Source organism: Oryx dammah, unplaced genomic scaffold, assembly GCF_014754425.2.
Source record: "Oryx dammah isolate SB20612 unplaced genomic scaffold, SCBI_Odam_1.1 HiC_scaffold_2, whole genome shotgun sequence".
Classification (NCBI taxonomy): Eukaryota; Metazoa; Chordata; class Mammalia; order Artiodactyla; family Bovidae; genus Oryx; species Oryx dammah.
In genome coordinates this window covers 93,173,712-93,198,279 of record NW_024070186.1, presented here as the reverse complement: position 1 = coordinate 93,198,279, position 24,568 = coordinate 93,173,712, and the positions used below count along the sequence as shown (strand labels likewise).

The 24,568-nt window shown below is 39.2% G+C and overlaps 1 long non-coding RNA gene across 1 annotated transcript; it reads right to left on the bottom strand.

The window, feature by feature from the left end:
* Positions 1 to 9,697: 9,697 nt before the first annotated feature.
* On the bottom strand, positions 9,698 to 22,205 carry LOC120871371. Its single transcript, XR_005723010.1, has 4 exons — positions 22,116 to 22,205; positions 21,669 to 21,678; positions 19,939 to 19,945; positions 9,698 to 9,707 (listed from the first exon to the last, which is right to left on the bottom strand). It is a non-coding gene; the product is annotated as an uncharacterized LOC120871371 (long non-coding RNA).
* Positions 22,206 to 24,568: the final 2,363 nt, after the last annotated feature.

The window sequence follows — 24,568 nt, the reverse complement described above, 5'->3', positions numbered from 1 at the left end:
CCAGCCACCATGCTGTGAGGAAGCCCAAACTAACCCATAAGGAGCAGAGACCACACTAGAGAAGTCCGTGCAAATACAGAGAGAGGTCCTGGCTTCTCCCTGCTAGATGACAGGGAGTATCCCTCATCTGAGCTGTGACAATCAAAAATGATTCCAGACATTATCAAATGTTCCCTGAGGAAAAGGCAAAACCACCCCTAGTTGAAAACCACTGCTTTAAATGATCCCAGAACCCAGACTCTGAGCTGCCCCAGCCAACTTCATGTGGAGAGAAAATGAGCTATCCTGCTGAGCCCTGCCCAAATTGGGGATTTGTGAGAAGGACAGATGCTGTTATTGTAAGTCACAAAGTTGTACAATGGTTTGTTGCAAATTATTAAATAATGTGAAAAGTTCTTGACTTCAAGGGACTGTTTTTCCCCTGCAGGATGGAAAGCAACTATGAAACTAAATAATCACTATTCTACAAAAGGCACTGATAAAATCTACTGTTCAAAAGTTTTACTACATGGCGCACCTTGAATAGATGGGTTTGTATGTGTGTGAGAGACTGTGTGTGAATACACAAGGGGCAGCACTCTGATAGCAAAGGCCTCATCTGCGGCCACACTGAGCTATTAGAGCATCTATATTAACCTAATTTCTGATATATAATTACACCGTCTTCCTAATTTGCTCATGCACTTTCAACTGGAAGTGGTGAACACCAGATTCTTAAATAACTATGCATCATTAAGGTCGCCTACAGTAACACACAGCTTGTTTTCCTGTAAACTGCATTAGATGACTCAGTGTCAGAGTATTTGGAACAGTTGTGAGATAATGTTCTGAAGAGAGCTATAGCAGGTCAAGTTTGGTCTGCGTGGCACTTATCATTTATTTTCAGACATCAAGGAAACAGTCTTGGATACAAAGTACGGAAATGCGGGGACTCAATATAAAATAGACACACTAAATTTAGGGAGTTTTTAAAAAAGAATTTTAAGTTAAGACAATACATGATAATATGCATACCTAGAATTTGGTTTTACATAATTACTATGAGTAACGTGACCTCAAGAGTAGACGCTGTGTCTCATTTGTAATAACAGCAGCGGCTACTATTGAATGCTTGGCCATGGTTCCTGTGCAGCTTTATGCTGTGGGGTTAATCCTCACCACAGCCCAGCAACTGCAGTTCAAAGAGGGTAAATAACTTTCCAAAGACCTCATGGGATTTGAAGCCTTATTTCTGTAACCCCTAAGCCTGTTGTCTTTCCACAACACCTGCTCCCTTTATCTTTGTGTCCTCACTAGTCAACACAATGTGTAGTGCATAGCTGGATATTCAAATGAGTTTGTAGGTGCTGATTTAAAAAAAGCTTTGAATCACAAATGCAACAGCTCAGTATGGAAAAGAGACAATATAGCCACTGGATTGATCATGATGGTCAATCCATGTTTGTTGATTGCCACGCTATAGTGGAGTCACCAAATAAGTGATTATTCTAAATGCTAAGCCAACTGAAGCAGCTTGACTATGCAGTATGACTGATTGCCTAGTAATCAGCCACTGAATGGCAAAACTCATCTATGTAGACATAGCCTTAAAAGAGCCTGCTGTACTAACTCATTAGTTTCTCATTTTATGAAGGGAATGTTGTTTCAGGAAGGAGAAATAGAAGTCAGCCTAATCTCTTTCTTACAAGGAAAGGGATAAGCTGGTTGAGAGAGGCTGCCTAATGAATATATGCACAAAATATACTGAATGTATAAGGCTAAGCAATTTCCCAATTGGATCATGGAATGTTATTAACAAAGGGCAATGCCCACAAAAGGTAAGTGAATAAATGAATGAATAATTGAATAAATGATATATAAATAAATAATGAAAACTAGCCTAAACTAGTCAGAGGCATTGTTGACTGACATCCAACTGCATCTAACTGCAAAGTGAACTTGTTAGGAGAAATGTATATGAAGATCAATTACAGAAAATAGTTATTAATATTTCAAATTTATTGATGATAACTGGTAGTTTGAATTAAGCCTTCTTTTTCTTCTCAGCTGTTTCCTGTTTCACATGGGTCAAAACTTCAGATTCAGATTTAAGAACCAGGTTATGTATATATGTATGTATGAGAAAGAGAGAGAATGAGAGACAGAGAGACCAATCTGAGGAAGTACTTCTGCCAGATACACTTTAATTTGTCATAACCTTGGATTCTTTCTGATAGCTTATGGCTCTGATCACATAGTTTGGAGCTACACATACCAGAATCTTTCCACCTGTAAAGGAAACAGCAGCTAAACCTCTCCTCTTCTGAAAGAGCAAAAATGAGGAGGAAAAACAGGTTCAGTAGTTCTCAGGGTCTTAAGAGGGGGTGTTCTCTTAACGGGTGCTGGAAAAGGTGGCGGGGTGGGAGTGGACTCTGGAGTTGCCACAATGACAGGGAGCATGAATGGTATTTAACAGATAAAAGCCAGGAAAAGAAAATATCCTGTAACATACAGGACAGCTTTGCAAAAGGAACAATTTACCTGCCCCCAGTAAGATTATTAATGAGAAATACTAGCCAATTCTCTTTTGAAACTTCACAGGCAACTTGTACAATATGAGCAAGGAGAACCAAATTCTAGCCATAATTATGTAGAAGGAATATGTCAGGATTTGGCTAAAAGAGTCTTCCTGTTACGAAGCAAAGAAAATCCCCATGGCTACTTCTAAAACCTCTAAACGCTTCTCAGCTTTGGGGAGAGTGCCTTTGAGTTGCTACAGGCATTAGAAATTTCAAAGAGAGCCATGGAATCAACAAATGCTAAGATTCTGTTTAACCCAAGACCTCTCCCCTGCTTAGACGGTAAGCCTCGCTGAACATGCAGTAGATTATCAAATGGAATCAAAGGGTGAGTTGCATGGTAAGAAGCTCATTTGAAAGTGCTGTAAATGTCTCCATATTCCTACCCTCAATCTTGGGGGAGACTGTGGTTCTTGTGCTTTTCTAGAAGACAATTGATGTTGTTCACTACACAGGTAGGCTGAGGATTTTAGCAGATGGTGACAGGATGGCTGTAAAAGAGGAAAGAGCTCTTGCAGATGGTATACTCACTCCTTTCTGTGTTTTTCTTTTTGGAGGGGGCAGGGTGGGAGGTAGTTGTAAGTGCAAAGATGCTGCAAATTCCCCAAGTATTAATTCTCATATGTCTTCAGAAATCACCATGTTATTATCTTTCATCACATATCACAGAAGAAAAGTCAAGGAAGAAATGGAGAGAAGACAAGAGGAAAGATTCTTTAATATATACAACCATAAATTCACCACCCTCTAGAATTACCCTTCATGGACTCAAAGCCTGTAATGCAGTAAATTTCCCTGTATTTTCCTTCTCCACATTAAATAAGCTAATTGCTGTAATTTTTCCTCATAGGCATTTTTTTTCAACCTTTTGCAATTATATTTGTGTGTTTGACTTCCAGCTATACATTCTGCTCATTGTGTGATTCTGAGGCACTACAAGTTGGTCACGATATTCTCATAATGGCTTGCAAGATTGGAGCTCACTTTGCTGGTGATCTCTTGTTAGATGACAACACCATGTCCCTCTGTGGTCTCATCCAGGAGAAAGAAGGTAGTTGATGAAGCCACTCAGATGTGGGCAGCTTCTGCTGCAGTGTGGGTACAGGTTTCCCACCATAATGAGCAACCACAGCCATTAACTGGGCTGCAAATCTCCGAGTTTTCCAAGCCTACTTCTTCAACTCCTGTCATCACTGCAAAGATGGCAAGTGGCAAGTTCTTTGCAATGTACTCTCTCCCACAGTGTGAGCCTAAAAAGTTCATCCTCAAGGATTGCTGTTTCCTTTTCCTCCACTAGCTCTGGATGGCTATACCCCGAGCACTTCCTCTGCCTACATTTCATATCAGAAAGGGGATTAAATGATAAAGAGTGAAGTAGATAATTTTAAATAATTACTTCAATGATTCATCTACATATTCATTTTTCCCTTCATCAACCTAGTAAATATATACTGAGAACGTACTGTGGACCAGTTTTGGGGTAGTCACCAGAGTATAAGCAAATAGATCAAGTTGTGACTTTAAAGAAGTTCTATGAATACAGACGAGGAAACCAACAATTATAATTCAATATAATACGTATATATTTTTCAAATGTATAGGGTCTGATGTGAACACTATTTCAGCCTGGATGGTCAGAATCAGAAAACCTCATTATTTAGATGTGATGATATGAGGGAGTCAATGACAGGAGAGGCGCACCACAGAGAAGATGAAGCCCATGCACAGGGACCTGAGAGAGTGTTCCAGAAGCACCAGAGTGGAAGGGAAATTGTAGCCTAGGATACATGCCGGGCGTGACAGGCAGGAAGCTAGAGACAGAGAGTTCTGGAGGACTTAAGACTTGACTAGAAGCTAATTAAGACCAGCATAGCAAACTTCCACCCAAGTACAATTCACTAGGTGTTCTCAGTCTAGGGCACTTAGGTTCAGAAGAAGGAACTATGATGCAATAAAACAGACTCTGCCTTCCTCATAACTGACCTGCCACTCGTCCTGCATGGTAATGTGACACGGTGTTGAGGGGCCTAAAGTCTAGTTTAGTTCTCAATAAAACATCCTGTTTTCCTCAAGCCACTATAGAATACAACCAGGAATGTAAGAGGCCCTTATGGAGGACATTTGCCTCCAGCAAATGTATTGGCCACCAGCATTCAGTTCCCCCCCTTTTATGGTACTATCACAGCACATTTTTTAAGGATCATCCTACGCACACATTCAGTGTAGTTTGTTGTTTTTGTTCAGTCACTCAGCCATGTCTGACTCTTTGTGACCCCACGGACTGCAGCACACCAGGCTTCCCTGCTTCCCTGTCCTTCACTATCTCCTGGAGCTTGCTCAAACTCACGTCCATTGAGTCCATGATGCCATCCAACTATTCTCATCCTCTGTCATCCCCTTCACCTCCAGCATCAGGGTCTTTGCCAGTGAGCTTGCTCTTTTCATCAGGTAGCCAAACTATTGGAGTTTCAGCTTTAGCATCAATCCTTCCAATGAATATTTAGGGTTGATTTCTTTTGGGATTGACTGGTTTGATCTCCTTGCTGTCCAAGAGAATCTCAAGAGTCTTCTCCAGCACCACAGTTCAAAAGCATCAATTCTTTGGTGCTCAGCCTCCTTTATGGTCCAACTCTCACATCTATACATGACTACTGGAAAAGCCATAGCTTTGACTGTATGGAGCTTTGTTGGCAAAGCAATGTCTCTGCTTTTTAATACACTGTCTAGGTTTGTCATAGCTTTTCTTCATAAGGACCAAGCATCTTTTAATTTCCGGGCTATAGCCACTGTCCACAGTGATATTTACATTCCTACAAAAGTGAAGTCTGTTTCTTGGCTTAGGACATCAGTATACCAAATTGTCCTGGTCACAGGGACTAGTTCTGAGATGGACACATAGCTCCCAGCTGGTCCAATCCAGGTGAATTCTGGGGCTTATTCAAGATCTGTCAGGATGATGTGCTCTTTCATATGAACTGCAGTTACTGCCAGATACCTTGCTATTTTGCAGAACTTGAAAATGAAGTTGACATGGTAGAAAGCAGAGCCAGGAAATGGAGAAAAAATTGAGCCTCTTGGATCAAGCCACAGCTAAATCCTGGACTCTCTAGAAATGTGGGTGTGCATGCCTGCTCAGTCGCTCAGTTACATCTGATTCTTTGTGATCCCATGGACTGTAGCCCACCTGGCTGCCTTGTCCATAGGATTTTCTGGGCAAGAATACTAGAGTGGGTTGCCATTCCCTTGAAATATATGTTCCCCCAGATCTTCCATTTTAGTAAAGCTCAGTTTGAGTTAGATTTCCTGTTAGATTTCCTGTGATTTTTTTTATCAAAAAAATACACTTACTGATATAAGGCTAAAATTCTTTTTCAAAAAATTCAGTTCAGTTCAGTCACCCAGTCATGTCTGACTCTTTGCAACCCCATGAACCACAGCATGCCAGGCCTCCCTGTCTATCACCAACTCCCACAAACCCATGTCCATTGAGTCGGTGATGCCATCCAACCATCTCATCCTCTGTCATTCCCTTTTCCTCCTGCCCTCAATCTTTCCCAGCATCAGGGTCTTTTCAAATGAGTCAGCTCTTTGCATCAGGTGACCAAAGTATTGGAGTTTCAACTTCAACATCAGTCCTTCCAGTGAACACCCAGGCCTGATATCCTTTAGGATGGACTGGTTGGATCTCCTTGAAGTCCAAGGGACTCTCAAGAGTCTTCTCCAGCACCAAATGGCTGTCTGAGGAGGCCTTACAAATAGCTGTGAAAAGACGAGAAGCAAAACCAAAGGAGAAAAGGAAAGATATACCCATTTGTTTTTTTGTTTGTTTGTTTTTGTTTTGTTTTGTTTTGTTTTTCAAAAAGGTTACTGTATCTTTATTTCAAATAATTCATTTACATTGGAAGCAAATGCTGCTATTACTTTATATAATATGACTTTATATGACTTGAATTTCAAACATCAAAGGCAGACCTTACTGTGTTTATTTAACTCCCCGCCCCCAAATCTACCTGAATGAAGTTTTCTCAGGCCAACTGAAAATTAAGAGGGGGAAAAAAAACAGAGAACAGACTTATGGTTTCAAACAGGAGGGAACTAGGGGAATGGATTGGGCATTTGGGGTTAGCAGATGCAAACCATTATATATAGAATGGATAAACAAGGTCCTGTAGAGCGCAGGGAACTATATTCAATATCCTGTGATAAACCATAATGGAAAAGAATGTTTTAAAGATCTTATAGGGACTTCCCCGATGGTCCAGTGGTTAAAAGTCCTCTTGCCAAGGACACGGGTTTCATCCCTGGTCCTGGTCCAGGGAGATCCCACATGCCCAGGAGCAACTAAACCTGAGTGCTGCAACTACTGAAGACCACGCACCTAGAGCGCGTGCTCCACAAGAAAAGAAGCCACCACAATGAGAAGCCCAAGCACCGCAACTAGAGAAAGCCTATGCAACAAAGACCCAGTGCTGCCCAAAAAAGTTATATATATACTGAACTGAGTCACTTTTTTGTACAGCAGAAATGACCACTGTAAGGCAACTACACTTCAATTATTAAAAAAAAAAAAAAAAGAAAGAAACCCTTAGTGAGTTTTCATAACGTAAAATTATAGTGCTAAGAGGTTATAGCTGGGTTTGTTTTTTTATTTTAGATCCTTTCTTGAGAGGAAGAAAACTGCACCATAATTAGGAAGCTTTTCATAGCCACCTAGGAAATGGAATCCTTTTTTCCCATTTATTTAGGCACTTCAATAGAGGGGGGATGGTAAGGAAAAGCAAGCAAAATTGTCACCCGAATTTTTAGCCAGATGTTGTACATTCAGATTTAAGGGGCTGTCACTATTTCACCTGATATTCTGGGAGGAGGAAAAAAAAGCTATCTTTAATCCAGTATGTATCCAGTGTTGTGTGTCTGGAAAATGGCTAAGATATACCCATTTGAATGCAGAATTCCAAAGGACAGCAAGGAGAGATAAGAAAGCCTTCCTCAGCGATCAATGCAAAGAAATAGAGGAAAACAATAGAATGGGAAAGACTAGAGATCTCTTCGAGAAAATTGGAGATACCAAGGGGACATTATATGCAAAGATGGGCTCGATAAAGGACAGAAATGGTATGGACCTAACAGAAGCAGAAGATATTAAGAAGAGATGGCAAGAATACACAGAAGAACTGTACAAAAAAGATCTTCATGACCCAAATAATCACAATGGTGTGATCATTCACACTCACCTAGAGCCAGACCTCCTAGAATGTGAAGTCAAGTGGGCCTTAGGAAGCATCACTATGAACAAAGCTAGTGGAGGTGATGGAATTCCAGTTGAGCTATTTCAAAAATTCTCTCTTTAAAAATGTAGTGTTTTTTATTTTTTTAATATAAATTTACTTATTTTAATTGGAGGTTAAAAAATAAAATTTTAAAAAATGTAGTGTCTTAGGGGATAGAATGTACTGAACATTGAACAGGTGAAGAATAATAAAATAGGATCCATAAAACCTGTTTTCCAGGTCTGGCTTTACCACTCACTAGTCACACAGTTTTGGAAAAATTACTTCATCTTTCTGAGCTTCAAACTCTCTACACTGAAAATATCAGTATAATTCTAAGCTGTTCCCCATATTATTATATGGATGAAATGCCTTGCAACGAAAATCAAATAAAATGATGAAGGAACAACTCATCAAATCTGAAGCACTAAATGAATGAAATGGCTACTAAAGTATATTTTCTTACAAGCCCTTAAAGATGTTCATCTCACATTAGGAATCAGTCTCATTCTCCCCAGCTGTATAAATTAGGTTTAAAGTGGTTGACATCCAATCAGTACCTGCTTTAAAGCATCAGGTTGCTGAAAGCTAAATGGAAATCAACATTACCTCAGGTCAGGAGCCAGCTAAACTTAAAAACCTACTGTGCCCATGGTAACATAGTACATGTTAATTGGTATTATGTTGGCAGTTATTTGAGCCAAGAATGAAAATGTAAGAAAGCTATGTCTAACATCTACTTAAAATCAGCTGACAAACAAAAGCAATCTGACTTTGCCATCGAGGCTATTAACCACATTTTTTGTGTGTGTGTATATATATATATATATTTTTTTTTAACCTAGTTGCTATGGTGACCTGCCCCAGAGTGACAAAGTTTTACTTGAGACTTAAATATAAGCTATGTCACCAATTACTGCAAAGAGAATTTGTTCTTTCACCCATTCTCTTTCTCAACAACATGTCCATGCAACCAGTCACCTAGTGCCATCTGTTCTCCTGGCCATCTCTAGATTCTTCTACCGCATAGCAGGTTACTCAAGCCACCTGACAGTTTCCCTACACTCTGCCACTAGCCCTACCCATTGTCTCACTCTCTTCCCCACCGCAGCCTTCAGAAAGTCAACATCTGAGTCAAATTGCAATCCTAGACATAACACAGAGCAGCCACACTGTTCCTTGAACTTAATATACATTATCATAACTCTGGGACTATGTTCATTTGCTTTCTTCTGGTCAAAATGTCCATTATTCTAGTTTTTCCTATCCCTCTTCTCTGCTTACTATTCTTTTGTTATAAGTGATTTTTTAAATTTAAATGTTTATTGGGCTCTATCCCACTCCAGTACTCTTGCCTGGAAAATCCCATGGACGGAGGAACCTGGTAGGCTGCAGTCCATGGGGTTGCTAAGAGTCAGGCACAACTAAGCGACTTCACTTTCACTTTTCACTTTCATGCATTGGAGAAGGAAATGGCAACCTACTCCAGTGTTCTTGCCAGGAGAATGCCAGGGACGGCGGAGCCTGGTGGGCTGCCGTCTATGGGGTCGCATAGAGTCGGACATGACTGAAGCGACTTAGCAGCAGCAGCAGCAGCATAGCTACAAAAAACGTGAACAAAAACTGATAGTATAAGAAAAATCATACTGCTGTCTTAGTCTATCTTCTGTCACCTTTAGATATAACCATGAGACAAAGAAATCAGTTCAGTTCAGTCACTCAGTCACGTCCGACTTTTTGTGACCCAATGGACTGCAGCACGCCAGGCTCCCCTGTCCGTCACCAACTCCTAGAGCTTGCTCAAACTCATGTCCATTGAGGCCATGATGCCATCTAACCATCTCATCCTCTGTCGTCCCCTTCGCCCCCTGCCTTCAATCTTTCCCAGCATCAGTCTTTTCCAGTGAGTCTACTCTTCGCATTAGGTGGCCAAAGTATTGGAGTTTCAGCTTTAGCATCAGTTCTTCCAATGAATATTCAGGACTGATTCCCTTTAGGATTGACTAGTTTGATGTCCTTGTAGTCTAAGGGACTCTCAAAAGTCTTCTCCAACACCACAGTTCAAAAGCATCAATTCTTCGGCGCTCAACTTTCTTTATAGTCCAACTCTCACATCTATACATGACCACTGGAAAAACCATAGCTTTGACTAGACAGACTTTTGTTGGTAATGTAATGTCTCTGCTTTTTAATATGCCATCTAGGTTGGTCATGGCTTTTCTTACAAGGAACAAGAATCTTTTAATTTCATGGCTGCAGTCACAATTTGCAGTGATTTTGGAAGCCAAGAAAATATAGTCTCTCACTGTTTCCATTGTTTCTCCATCTATTTGCCATGAAGTGATGGGACCAGATGCCATGATCTTATGTTTTCTGAATGTTGAGTTTTAAGCCAACTTTTTCACTCTCCTCTTTTACTTTCATCAAGAGGCTCTTTAGTTCTTCTTCACTTTCTGCCATAAGGATGGTGTCACCTGCATATCTGAGGTTATTGATATTTCTCGTGGCAATCGTGATTCTAGCTTGTGCTTCATCCAGCCCGACAATTCATGTGATGTACTCTGCATAGAAGTTAAATAAGCAGGGTGACAATGTACAGCCTTGATGTACTCCTTTCCCAATTTGGAACCAGTCTGTTGCTGCATGTCCAGTTCCAACTGTTACTTCTTCACCTGCATACAAATTTCTCAGGAAGCAGGTAAGGTTGTCTGGTATTCCCATCTCTTGAAGAATTTTCCACAGTTTGTTGTAATCTACACAGTCAGAGGCTTTAGCATAATGAATAAAGCAGAAGTAAATGTTTTTATGGAACTCTCTTGCTTTTTCTGTGATCCAATGGATGTTGGCAATTTGATCTCTGGTTACTCTACCTTTTCTAAATTCAGCTTGAACATCTGGAAGTTCACGGTTCATATACTGTTGAAGCCTGGCTTGGAGAATTTTGAGCATTACTTTGCTCGTGTGTGAGATGAGTGCAATTTTGCAATAGTTTGAGCATTCTTTGGCATTGCCTTTCTTTGAGATTGGAATGAAACTGACTTTTTCCAGTACTGTGGCCACTGCTGAGTTTTCCAGATTTGCTGGAATATTGAGTGCAGCAAAGAAACAAAGAAATTATATTGAGACACAGAAATAGTTCTCTACTGTTTAAAAATTAGATCAAGGTCAGTAGATTATATGCATTAACAAATTACTTCCATGCTGGGGACACAATAAGGAGTGGTCAGAACTGTGGAAAATGAGGCAGAGAACTCTCAGATTTAAACTTTCATTGCTCTATAATCATGTAGGCTTAATGCTAATAATCTTTCCATTTTTAGGAGATGCCACAAATCTTTATTTCTATGTGAAGCCTTTGGAGAAGACTAGATCAATTTGTTTTGTTGGCTATGTATAGCCCAAGGCACAGATTTTTAAGTCTCAGCCTAATGACCTTGTTCAAACACTGCATTCTCTGTAATGCCTTCACTTACTCCCCTGGACAAGTAGAGGTTGTTCTCTTATTCCTCATTCACGTACTGACTATGACATTGCAACCAGCCACCATCCTGAGGTATTAGTGACACAGTGGACTTAAAGTGGAGCATAATCATGTATGAGTAGGGCAAGGCGTGGACGGTAAAATATACTTGTGTGCCCTGCACCCAAGCACCTCAGTCTACCTGCTTTCAGGATAGCCCTAATGGAGATGTTGCTGCATACTGCCTGTATCCCATCTCAATTATAACCCACAGCACCTGTTTTTCTGCCTCCTAGCTTTCAGGTGACACGACTGAGTGACTTCACTTTGACTTTTCACTTTCATGCACTGGAGAAGGAAATGGCAACCCACTCCAGTGTTCTTGCCTTGAGAATCCCAGGGAGGGGGGAGCCTGGTGGGCTGCCATCTATGGGGTAACACAGAGTCAGAAACGACTGAAGCGACTTAGCAGCAGCAGCAGCTTTCAGGTAGAAACCAGCTCAGTCTGTGCAGGCACAGCCTCAATGGGCATGGCAATGAGAGAAATGCCCTAGTTAACCTGTCCTTTGGTTGAACAATTCTGTCTCCATAACTTACACCTCTATCACAATGTTTTTATGGATGTGAATTTAAGGAAAATTATTAACCCGGATAATAACCATTACCTTTCAAGGGGCAATTCTTGTCCCAATTCCTCTAGGAGACCTTACTAACTTCATGATAAAATTACAGAAGGAAAAAAAAATGACAGTGCTATTTATAAAAACACTACAGTAATTTCGCCTCAAAATCCACTCACACAGGATGCTCTCTTAGTTTTTTTATAGGATCATCATGGGGGGAGTTTTCAGTCATGCAGCTGTAGGGCAAGTACCTACCCACTCTTAACTAAGAGGGCATGGACCAAAACACAGAGGTTGCAGCTCTGGTATTAAGTAGTCTTTTTAACCACGATAAGAGTTTTCATCATAAAGTTGTATATCTCTGAAGTACTTATTTTTATATTAACTGATTTTGTGCTTCTTCTGCTGGGAGCTCTACACTGAAGTGAAGAAACAACTGAAATGCAGAAAACTCCCCAAAGAAGGAGGATCAAATCCTACAATCTGGCAGTAGGCCAGGAGTTAAGACAAGAGATAGCCAAAACTCCAGTGAGAGGTAGTGGACCCTGGACTTGAAAAGCTGACATATCTAATATCTAGTTTAAAGTTTCCTTTCTCTGTGTTGAACTTTTCTTATGTAAGTCTCCTATTTTAGTCAAATTAGTTGTTGTTGTTGTTTTTTTTTTTTTTTTTTTTTGCTATGCTGGGTCTTAGTTGAAGCATGCCAGATCTTTGATCTGCATTGCAGCCTGAGATTTCTCAGTTGCAGCAATGTGGAATCTAGTTCCCTGACCAGAGATCAAACCCTAGTCCCATGCACTGGGAGCCCAGAAACTTAGCCACTGGACCACAAGGGAAGTCCACAAGATTAGTATTTTTGATGACAGGTTTTTGCTCATGGTTAGGGGTGAACTATCACAGCCTGAAGAGGAAGTGATGGGAAGACAATTAAGGATAGGCCAGAGCAGAGGTTAGGTGTGAAGAGAGCACATCCAGGATAGCATGTGTTCCGAGTTGAATTGTGTCACCTGAAAAGATGCTGAAGTTCCAACCCCCAATACCTGGATATGTGACCTTGTCTGGAAATAGGGTCTTGCAGATGATCAAGATAAAATCAGACAACTCGAATGGGCCTCAATATAATATGACTAGAATCCTTACAAAAAAAGGGAAATTTAGGCAATGAGACATGCATAGAGAAAAAATACCCTAAGGACACAGAGAACAGCATCTACAAGCCAAGGGACACCTGGGGCTACCAGAAGCTAGAAGTGTGGCCTGGAACAGAATCTCTGTCATAGCTCTCAGAAGGAATCGGCCCAAGAGACACCTTGATTTTTAACTTCTAGCCTCTGGAGCTGTCAGACAATAGATTTCTGTTGTTTAAGGCTCCCAGTTTGTGGTAGTTATGGCAGCCCCAAGAAACCAATACAGCACTCTTATAGCAAACCTCAGAGAGACACCAAATGGGATCCCGGCAGTCACATAGGAGGGATTCTCAGACTACTGTATTTAAGTTATTAAAGGTAAGCACGAAAAATGTAGGTACACTCAGAAAGATGAATCATTCCATTTGCCTTCAGAATGTAGCACTCCAGCGTTCTTATTATATCACAGGAGTTAATTCTATGACCCAACTTGAATTAGACTCCTTCATGACATGTAGTAGCTTCCCAGATAGCACAAACGGTAAAGAATCTGCCTACAATGTGGGAGACCTGGGTTCGATCCCTGGGTCAGGAAGATCTCCTAGAGAAGCACATGGCAATCCACTCTTGTCTGGAGAATTCCATGGACAGAGGAGCCTGGTAGGCTATGGCCCATGGGGTTGCAAAGAGTCAGACACAACTGAGCGACCGACACACACATGGTACATAGTACAAGGTAATACAACACAAACTCCTCCTTCTTGGTCAATTTTACGATCTCCTTAGTTACGAGCAGACTACTGGGACTTAATATTGAATTAATATCTATCAATTACACATATTTCAAGGCCCTTATATATTTAAGAATTTCCAAAACACACAATCCCTCTGATTCCAAAAGTGACCAGGTGCCTGCCTTCAGAAGATCTAGGCCAAGGATAATAACTCCTTAACAACCTTGGAACAGTTCTATTAAGGAAGGGATGAGGTTGTTCAGGGTACTCGGTGGTCTGGAAAGAATCTTGAGTGTATTTTTCTGAAGCCTGCTTTTTTCACTTGGTAGTATATCATGAACTTTTCTCTGTGTCAATAAATATCCCTCCACAACATGATTTTTAATAGCTGTGGGGATTGTATCATCAGGAAGTACATTCCATAATTCACTTAACTAATCCTCTATTCCTGAGACAAGTCAATGAAAAATCAAAACAGTGAACAGAGTCCAGAGATATGTATGCCCTAGGGACCAGCTCTAAGATCATACATCTCATATTTCTCTATAAATCTCTATATGGTGCTTTCTCTGTCTAAGAGTGCCTCACAGAATCTCACTCCCTAGTCTGAAGGCATTACTAGGCTTTTCTGAAAGAAAACACCTGTCACCAAACTTCTGATTCTATTATACATCTGTTCACTCAAAGACTAAATATTTATGTTATACTTAACTATGTGTCAGGCACTATTCTGATGGCTGATGATAGAGCAATGAACAAGGCAGATATGGTCCCCATGTTCCTGGACTTCAGAATCTAAGCAGAGCACAAAATTAACGAGACAAATTCAAACAGCTTCTATGAGGGAAGAAAGACAGATGCCAAGGAGATGATGGGAGCAGGATACTTCAGATGGGGAGTGAGAAAGCAGCATATGAACTGAGACCTGGAAATGGAAACGGTGACAGTGTAACATAGGGAACCACATTCATTACCTTGTAATAACCTATAATGGAAAAGAATCTGAAAAATAATACATAATACATATACATGTATAAATGAATTACTTTGCTGTCTACCTGAAATTAATAAAATACAGTAAATCAACTCTACTTCAATTTTAAAAAACAAAGGAAAAGAACTATCCCTGTCAAGAGGCAGGGAAAAGGACCCCACGCAGAGGAAACAGCTACAGTAAACACATGATATGGGGAAAAGTGTAAGTTCAAGAAATAAAAATTGGCCACAGTGGCTAGATAGAGTGAAATAGCAGGTGATACAGAGAAGAGTTCAAGAGGTAGGTGAGTGCTGGGTCTAGGAGACTCTCATGAGACATGGCAAGGTGGAAGGCCTTCACTCTTTACTCTGACCTCAGTGAGCTGATAGCTTGCAAGGTCTTAATTCAGGGAGTATTCTATGCCAGTTCTGTTTTAGGAAGAACCCCCTGGCTATGGTTGAAAGCATAGATCATAAAAAAAAAAAAAAGGCATGAGAGGAAGTATAAACAGACTGAGAGAGTTGTTGGCTCATTAACACTGAGTTGATGGCTATGGAAACAGAAAATGTGAATGGGTTAAAGATGTTTTGATAATGCAATAGGCAAAGCATATTGATAGAATTGATATGAATGGTGAGTTTCAGAAAGGAACCAAAGATGACAAATTTTTTAATGAAAATTTCCAGACTTATAAATGGATTGAATAATGATCACCCATGTACTCACCGTGAGGATTGTACAGCTAATATTTTACTATATATAATTTATCAAATAACCGTCCATCTATCAATCCCACTATCCATGCATCAATCCATGTTTTTTGATGGTCTTAGGGTAAAAGGAAATTTGAGAACATCAGGACATCGCACCCCCACGTCCTACTACAGTATGCGTATTATTGACTAGAATCAACAAGTTGTTTTGGTTCTTTTATTCTTATAGGAAAAATTGGCATAGAATGAATGAAATGCAAATATCTTAAGTATACCATTTAGTGAATTTAAGAAATGCATACGCTTATGTAATTCTAACTTAGTGTTTTTAAACCTTGACACTGTTCTCAACCTTAGATAATTCTTTGTTGCGGAGGCTGTCCTTGCATTGTTGGATGTTCAGCAGCACCCTTTTTCTATATACCCTGGGTGTCGGTAGCTCCACACACCTTCTTCTCCAGTTGTGACAACGAAAAATATCCCCAGACTCTGCCAAAAATAACCTGGGGGCAAAAATTCTCCTGTTGTTAACCACTTCCCTTATTCCTAACATAATACAGACTATTACCATCACCCAGAAAGTTTCCCCATGTACATTCCTTCTCAGCAAATCCTCACACTTCTCTTGAAGGTAACTACTCTAATTTGTTGCATAAATTATTTTTTACTGTTCTAGAACTTCATATAAATGATATCATACTGTATGTACTCTTTCTGGAAATCTTTATTCAATAAGCATAGTGTTTTTGAGATTCATCAATGCTGCTGTGTATATCAGTACTCTCCTCCAGGTGGCGTTAGTGGTTAAGAACCCGCCAGCCAAGCTAGAGATTTCCAGAAAATCATCTGCTTCACTGACTATGACAAAGCCTTTGACTGTGTGGATCACAAAAAACTGTGGGAAATTCTTAAAGAGATGAGAATACCAGACCACCTTACCTGCCTCCTGAGAAACCTGTATGCAGGTCAAGAAGCAATAGTTAGAACCAGACATGGAACAATGAACTGGTTCCAAATTGGCAAAGGAGTACATCAAGGCTGTATACTGTCAAACTGCTTATTTAATTACTATGCAAAGTACATCATGCGAAATGCCGGGCTGGATGAAGCACAAGCTAGAATCAAGATTGCCGGGGGAAGTATCAATAACCTCTGATATGCAGGTGACACCACCCTTATGACAGAAAGCAAAGAGGAACTGAAGAGCCTCTTGATGAAGGTGGAAAAGGAGGGTGATAAAGCTGGCTTAAAATTCAACATTCAGAAAACTAAGATCATGGCATCTGGTCCCATCACTTCGTGGCAAACAGATGGGAAAACAATGGAAACAGTGATAGAATTTATTTTCTTGGGCTCCAAAATCACTGTAGACGGTGACTACAGCCATGAAATTAAAAGATACTTGCTTCTTGGAAGAAAAACTATGACAAACCTAGACAGAGTATTAAAAAGCAGAGACAGTATTTTGCCTAAGGTCCCTATAGTCAAAGCTATGATTTTCCAGTAATCATGTATGAATGTAAGAACTGGACAATAAAAATGGCTGAGCACCAAAGAATTGATGCCTTCAAACTATGGTGCTGGAGAAGACTCTTGAGAGTCCCTTGGGCTGCAGGAGATCAAATCAGCCAATCCTAAAGGAAATCAACCCTGAATAGTCATTGTAAGGACTGATGCTGAAGCTCCAATACTTTGGCCACTTGATGCGAAGAGCCGACCTATTCGTAAAGACCCTGATGCTGGGAAAGTTTGAAGGCAGGAGGAGAAGGGGACGACTAAGGATGAGATGGTTGGATGGCATCATCGACTCAATGGATATGAGTTTGAGCAAACTCTGGGAGATGGTAAAGGACAGGGAAGCCTGGCATACTGCCTTCCATGGGGTCACAAAGAGTCAGACACAAGTGAGCAGCTGAACAACAACAAAGAGAAAATTAAAAATTGAGAAAGAACAGCCTGTATGGAAGGAGGAAAATAGCGAGCCTGTGGTTCACAGAACTCAGAAAAGGAAAGTGCTTTATGTTGACTGCTGCTGAGAGTTCAATAAGATGAGGACAGAGAACTGCCCACAGACTTGGTAACATGGAGTCACTGGAGGCATCGACACTAGTCTTTCTGGGATTGGATCTGGGGTGGAACAAAGGTAGACTGGAGTGCACTAAAGAGAGAGAGGGAAGTGAGGGAAAGATGACCACAGGTATCATCAACTTGTTACGGAATTTTTCCTGTGAATAGTAGCAGAGAAATAGGGCTTCAGAGATGAGGAGTCAAGAAACAATAAGGAAAGTGCATTTCAACCTTTGAGATAAGGAAGACAAAATAGAAGAGAGGATAATTTCATTTAAAATATTTGTGATGGTGGGGAGAGCTGAACTGTAGATTAAAGATCAGACTGAGGTTGTTTCCAGTCTTAATCAACTACATGACCAAGGGTAGATCATTCCCTTTCTCTGAGATTCAGTTTTCTCATTGATAAACTGATGTCTTCTGGACTATGTATAAAACAAGACAGTTTAAATATTCCTCAACTCCTGTGACTCCTCTGACAAGTCTCAAAATGGAACTGGTCTCTAATCTGTCGTGCTTACACATCTTAAAATTTATGGTAATTTTGTTTTATCTATGGTGTCTCTTAATTGTTTATTTGTATTTTGTTAGGAGCATTACAATCGGAGGTCAAGTCTAATTACCCTACAAAAGAAGAAGATACACAGACAGTGAAATTTCTGTTTATGTGAAAATAAGCTGTAAAGAGGAGAAACTTCCAAAGGAAACAAGTGGATACAGAGCCAGAAGAATTTCCTAAACAGAGGAAACACAGCCACACATGCTTTATTAGATCCCTTACAGCCTTTACAGCAAGTGGGAAGAGAGATGATAAGGGTACTTGAAGGTTAATCATAATCAGCCAATCACATCATGGTAGATGAAACACATTTGATAAACTATAATAACTAGTCACTAAAATAACTAGGCCACATCAAATTATCTTGTTTGTTAAGATAAATGTATTAGATTAGCCATTTTACTAAATCCATGGACGAAATGTTTAACTAATTAAACTCATTTCTTGTAAAAGAAGTGATTAATTGTGTTGATCATGTAGTGTCAAGTAAACAGGACAAGTGGATTTGGAGCAGAAGGAAAATTAAACAGATTTTTCTACAAAGAATATGTATATTTAAATAGACTCAAAAGTCAAGACATCACTATGGATCTGTTGAGCTTTACAATTCAGTGTTTTCTTTCCACAATTATTAGACACCAGGTGGGAAACAAAGAAATCTAGAGAAAATGATTGCTGCTTTTAAGTAGCTACTAATTGAATTGAGGATATAGAACATAATAGTGAATAAACTGGATAGTATTGCTTCATGCCTAACTAGGGGAAAGACTAGAAAATTAGCAGTTGTGCAAAAGAAATGGGATATTATAGGGCAAAGGTAATCAGGGAAGGGTCATGGAGAATGGATATTTAAGTACATTAAAGGTAGAATTGAGAATCAGAACATTTGCTTCAAGTGACAAATATATACAAGTAAACTAAATACTAGGCATACACTGGAACTACAAGAAGACACAAGTAGTCAAGAGGATCAGCCACTATAGTGGCAGGCACACAAGTACCTCCAGGACCTCTTTCCTCCTTTTTCTCATCTCTCCTTCTGTTAGTTTCTCAGCTTTAAGTCTCAGTTCATATCCAGTGGAGAATCAAATTAAAAAAATTTTTAAGTCACAAAAGTGTGTACCAAACCAGGTAAAGTAGAAATACAGGCAGGAAAGAGCAAGCTTACTGTTTTCCAAATATTTAATAAAGTGAAATTCATTAAGTGGCAGAACCTCCTTCTTTCACCATTCAGCTATCTGGAGAAACTGAATGACAGGGAGAGACTACAGTTAAGAAGCAGAAATAAGAAATCAGTAAACATAACACAGAAGGAGCAAAGAAGAAATATTTTTTTAAATGCCAATTTTAATGTCATCAAATTATTAGAGGCATCAAAAAGAAAAAGAATACAGGAAAGCTCAGGGATAAAATAGTCCTTTAAAGTAGATTGGAGGCAATTAAAATCACATTTAAAAAGGATTAAGAAATAAGTGAATTATAAGAAAACGAAACTTCACCGTCTAACCATGATGGAGCAACTAGGACCCGACCAGTCTCCCACCATAAAGAGTAGTGTGCTGGTAAATATTGAAAAGCCAATTTTAAATTAGGTAATCTAAATTAAAAAAAAAAAATCCTTGGTTTATAACATTTGCCAGTTTCCATTATATACCTACTCCCCCTGGGGCTGATTTCAAGCTACCAACAGTTTGACAACTGATGGGCAAAATTCCTAAAAGTTTCAAATTTGCCTTTCATGCTGGCATGAGCTGATTCCAACACCCCTTAAATTGCTATCATATTGGCTAAAATGTTAAGGAAACTTATTTTCAGGCATTGAAAAACAGGGACACTTACAGAGTAAGCTACCATCCTACTGCTTTCTGCCTGGAGAAGAATTTCCCAAGTCAGGTGAAGATAGACCTGGAGTATAAATACAATACAGCATTTCACCTGAGCTAAAGAGTCTCACATCTTTTTGGAGTTAGAGACAGGGACTACAATTTGAGCAGCCTTCTAACAAATGGGAGGGATCTGTGCAGAAGAGAGCCCCAGAAATCTAAGTGGGGTACCCCAGTGAGTCCTTGACTGAGGGCTGGTCTGTACATGGGCAAGAAGAGACTACACGAGGCTTCCCAGAAAGTTCATTGTTATGGGGCTGACAGTAGAAAAGAAATGCTAGAAGTCAAACAGAGATGAATTATATTAAGAGTTTGAACTAGCCAGGGTGGAGACATCTCCTTAAAATATTGTTAATATCCTATTAGCACTCAGCATCTAGCTGAGACTTCAGCAAGGCCATAAATTAGCAAGAAGAAATGACATCTTTAAAGTGCTGAAGGAAAAAATAAAAAACAACAGTCAGCCCAGAATTCTATAACCAGCCAGCAAATATTTCTCTACAAAATGAGGATGAAATGAAGACATGTTCTCTTAAAAAAGAGAAAAAAAAAACTGAGAAATCTGTTGTTTACAGACCAGCACTTCAAGAAATGTTAGAGTATCTTCAAAGTTGAAGGGAAGTGATAATGAAGATGTGTGAGACTATAAAATACTTCTCAAAAAATTAAAGAAAATTTAAATAAAAATAGATACACTACATTCATGGGTTGAAGGAGTCAATATTAAGACGTCCGCTTTTCTCAAATTGATCTACAGATTCAATTCCAATCAAAATCCTATTTGGCACTTTTGTAAAAGCTGGCAAGCTTATTTGAAAATTTATATGAGTTGAGCAAGCTCCAGGAGTTGACGATGGACAGGGAAACCTGGCATACTGCAGTTCATGGGGTCACGGAGTCAGACACAACTGAGCAACTGAACTGAACTGATGAAAACTTAAAGGACTTAGAATTGCCTAAACAATCTTGTAAAAGAACAAAACTAGAGGACAGAGACTATATATATTAGCTTATTGCAAAAGCAATTGCAATTATGCACTGCTGAAATTTGCTATTTGATAATGGAATACATTCTTAAATAAATGTAGTTGTGTTACACATCACTTTAATGCAGACTTCTTGTTTTATTTCTTTTACTAATGACTTATTAATTGCTGTTTATTTTATATTTATTTTAGATTAAAAAATGCTATTAGAGAAAAAGCAAATTCGAGCAATTTTTTTAGAGTTCAAAATGGATCGTAAAGCAGCAAAGACAACTTGGAACATCACAACGCATTTGACCCAGGAACTGCTAACAAATGTACAATGCAGTGATGGTTCAAGAAGTTCTGCAAAGGAGATGCAAGCCTTAAAGATGAGAGGCACAGTGGTTTGGTCATCAGAATTTGACAATGAGCAACTGAGAGTGATCATTGAAGCTGATCTTCTTACAATTCCATGAGAAGTTGTTGAAAAACTCAACGTCTACCACCATTCTATCATTTGGCATTTGAAGCAAATTGAAAAGGTGAAAAAGTTCAACAAGTGGGTGCCTCGTGAACTGACCACAAATCAAAAAAAAAAAAAAAAAGTCATTTTGAAGTGTCTTCTCTTATTCTACACAACAACTTCGAATCATTTCTCGATCAGATTGTGATGTGTGACAAAAAGTGGATTTTATATGACAACTGGCAATGAGCAGCTTAATGGTTTGACCAAGAAGAAACTCGAAAGTACTTCCCAAAGCCGAACTTGCACCAAGAAAAAAGCTCATGGTCACTGTTTGGTAGTCTGCCGTCTGATCCACCACAGCTTTCTGAATCCCAGTGAAACCAATACTCTGAGAAGTATGCTCAGTGAATCAAAGAGGTGTACCGAAAACTACAACACCTGCAGCCAGTATTGGTCAACAGAATGGTTCCAATTCTTTACAACAATGCCCAAATGCTTATCACACAAGCAACACTTCAAAAGTTGAACAAATTGGGGCTATGAAGTTTTGCCTCATCTGCTATATCCACCTGACCCCTCAGCAATCGACTACTTCTTCAAGCATCTCAACAACTTTTTGCAGGAAAACTTCCACAACCAGCAGGATGCAGGAAATGCTTTCCAAGAGTTTGCTGAGTTCTGAAGCATGGATTTTTAGGGTATAGGAATAACCAAACTTACTTCTCATTAGCAAAAATGTGTTGATTGTAATGGTTCCTGTTTTGATTAATAAAGATGTGTTTAAGCCTAGTTATAATGATTTAAAATTCATGGTCCAGAACTACAATTACTTTTGTACCAACCTAATAATTCTAAGACTTACTAAAAAGTTACAGTAATCAAAATATTATAGTATATAAAATTAATTTGAAACAGATCATAGACATAAGTATAAAAAAACTATAAAGTTTCTAGAAGAAAATGTATGAGTAAATCTTCATGCTTTAGGGCAAGCAAAGATTCTTAGACTAAAATTACTAACCAAAAATGAAAAAAAAAGATAAACTTCATCAAAATTAAAATTCTAGTTTTGCAAAAGATACCATTAAGAAGTGGAAAGGTAAGCCAAAGATATGGAGAAATTAATTGCAATGCATATATCTAACAAACGATTTGTGTCACAAGTCATTAAAGAAACTCTTCTAACTCAATAAGAGGAAAAAGACAAGCAACCCAATTTACCAAAATGTAGGAATTTTGTACAAGACACTTCATAAGAGGATATATACAATGGCCAGCCAGTAAGTACAAAAAGAGAAGTTGAACATCATTAGTCACTAGGGAAACACATATTAAGACCACAACGAGTTACCCTGTCATTGGAATGACAAAAATCAAAATGGATAATACCAAATGTAACATGATTGTGGAATAACTGGAACTTCCAGACACTGCTGTTTTGCTAAAATGACATAGCCACTCTAGCAAACAGTTTAGCAGTTTCTTAAAGAGTTAAACAGACACTAACCATATGACCCAATAATTCTGTCCTCAGGTATTTCTCCAAAAGATAGATAGATAGATAGATAGATAGATAGATAGATAGATAGATACCATATACACATATATTTCATACAATGAAATACTACTCTGCAATATAAAGAATGTTCATTCAACAAATGTTACATGCAGTAACATGGAAGAAAAATGCTGAGCAAAAGAAATCACCACACAAAAAATATACACTGTACATAAAAAATATAATAACTCCAGTTGAATAAAGTCTACATGTAAAACAGATCTAAAAGGACAGAGATCAGATCTGTGCTTGCAGTAAGAGATAGAGGAAATGGCCTGTATATGAGTATAAAAGACTCTGGAATAATGAGGATGGTCTGTGTTTTGACTGGGGTGCTGGATACATGATACATATACATACAAAAACCTCATCAAACTTCAAATTTGTCATTTTATTTTATGTAAATTATGACCCAATAAAGTTGATTTTTTTTAAATGAAAATAGTAGTAGCAAGCATAAGATTAGGTACTACTTCCCAGTGTTTTGTATGTCTCAAGCACTGTGTAGGATGCTTGTATATTAATAAATTAACCATTCAATTCTTTGAGCAACCTTCAAGTCAAGAGTTATTGTGAAAACTGTGGTTGAGAGCAGTGAAATAGCTTGCCCAGTGTCACACAGGAGGGAAATGACCCACAAGAAGGGCCAAGGGAAGAATTCTATGGAAAAGAAGAAATCAAACCTGTTAGAAGGAAATTATGGGAACAAGCCATAACATGTGAAATAGAGGGAAGAATTAAAGGGTGTTTATAGAGGCAAGTATGTAAGAAGAAAGAGAGCTGGTGTGAAATGGGGGGTTCGTGTTTGATAAGCTTGGTCTCCTCAATAAAGCAGAAAGTGGGATGACCTGTTAGAGGCAGCTGGAGCAGGAGGAGGAATCTGGAATAGTCCCCGATAGAAACAAGAAAGGACTGCTGGACAGCAACAAAGACGCTCTCTGAGGGAGGCAGGTAAACATGTGCAGTGGGCAAGCCCCACAGGACTCTGCCACCATCTCTGGGGAGTCCTGCAAACTAAGGTCAGCAGTGACGAAAGTGATGGTGGATACAGCCTGAGAATATGTACATGGGTCCCAGGCAAGAACAACCCAGAAGCCTCTAGGAGTACATGAGTAAAGCTTCTCAGTTGAAGTTTAAAACATTCACTATCACGTCCTTCCGAGCTGAGGGGAAAACTGGCAATTCTGTCTCTTTTTTAATTATAATATGTGACTTTCTAGGATTCTGTTAGACTACTAAACTGGAAATGGAATAAAATAGAGTAGAAATTTTAGCTGAACCAATTAAAATATTCCATAGGGAGCCTTTCCTGTCCAAGCAATATTATGTACCTCTGAATAAATTGGGTCTGGGCCCTGGTTTGTTATTTTTAATTTGGACTAATAGGGTTGACATAAAAGACTAAAATTTGGAGCTTATTCAGTCACTCATGTTCTGATCAAAATTCCAACATGTCAAAAATTGACACCACCTTCACCATCTCAATTTCCTCTGTTACTGCCAAAGTTTACCTCATATTCTGCCTTCCCAAACTTAAGAGGGATGTCTTTGAATCTAATAACTGTTCCCCTTCGCTCCTCAGCCTCTTTCTTTTTCTTCTATTCCT